Genomic DNA, 1,136 nt, shown 5'->3' with positions numbered 1-1,136 from the left:
TCTCTCTCTCTCTCTCTCTCTCTCTCTCTCTCTCTCTCTCTCTCTCTCTCTCTCTCTCTCTCTTTCTCTTTCTCCCTCCTCCTTCTTCTTCCTCCTTCTTTTCAAACTCAAGTTTTACAGTTTAGGTACCACATTTCTTCCATTGTGAAAACTTGAGGTTTCCTGTTAACATAAGGAAATAACATATTTTTTTTATGAATTTTTTACTGTCACATTTTTGATATCCTAGGCGTTACAGGTGTAATTTTTTCTTCTTCTTCTTCTTCTTCTTCTTCTTCTTCTTCTTATTCTTCTTCTTCCTCTTTAAAAGAGAGAGAGAGAGTGAGGCTTGAAAGAGGCAGGTAGCTAATACAAAGCTTTGACATCGATTAGGGGAGAGAGAGAGTTATGTGGTAGAGTGGGGTAGAAAAGATGAGGTAGAAAGTAGGTAAGCAGAGGAAAGAGGAATGTGGTAAAGAAAGGCATTTAACATAAAGAAAGGAGATTTTTTTTTTTAGGAACAAATTTATTTATACTGCTCAAATGTGACTAAGGATAAGGACCCTCTAATATGGTATAGTATACTTACCCCAGTAGATTCTAGTGCTAAAATAGCTAATTGCTATAATTCTGGTCAAATTCAAATATGTGATTATTTTATTGGGATTCGAACCCTCGCCCTTCCGCTTACCAAGCAACCACTACGCTACGCCGACCATCTTAATTTCCCTCTTATATTCACTACGCTACGTTGACCATCTTAATTTCCCTCTTGTATTAACCCCAATGTGTCTTGTGTTCCCAGGTGAAGCTGGTGGAGGTGGAGAGTGTCGAATGGGTTAACAGGAAAACCTACAGTGTGATAGCCCTGGTGTTAGCCAATAGGGAAAGCAAGATCCTCCTGCGAGCAGCTCAAGGATTGGAAGACTGGTTTGAATTGTTAGAGGTAAGATTTTTTTTTTATTTTATTTTTTTTATTTTATTTTATTTTTTTTTTTTTCATACACAAAAAACCCAAACTGAGGCTTAGGTGTAGGGGCTGGTCAGCCCCAAAGGACGGGTTGAGCTTCTACGAATCTACGAATAACTAGGTATTTCTGGAACAATCTGGAAGCAATGTGAGAGTAAAGTAAATAATAAGCATTATGTAAATAACT

At 37.7% G+C, this 1,136-nt stretch overlaps 1 protein-coding gene across 1 annotated transcript in view; it reads left to right on the top strand.

The window, feature by feature from the left end:
• The first annotated feature begins 775 nt into the window (after window positions 1-775).
• The window catches only part of LOC103512043, a 17,256-nt gene continuing 16,895 nt past the window's right edge, over window positions 776-1,136 (top strand). Inside the window, exon 1 of the mRNA XM_026825635.1 lies at window positions 776-925. The gene's annotated coding sequence lies outside the window, so the exon portion shown is untranslated. The remainder of the gene's footprint in view (window positions 926-1,136) is intronic.

Source organism: Diaphorina citri, unplaced genomic scaffold (assembly GCF_000475195.1).
Source record: "Diaphorina citri unplaced genomic scaffold, Diaci psyllid genome assembly version 1.1 scaffold784, whole genome shotgun sequence".
In the NCBI taxonomy this organism is placed as follows: Eukaryota; Metazoa; Arthropoda; class Insecta; order Hemiptera; family Psyllidae; genus Diaphorina; species Diaphorina citri.
This window is presented reverse-complemented; position numbering and strand designations above follow the sequence as displayed.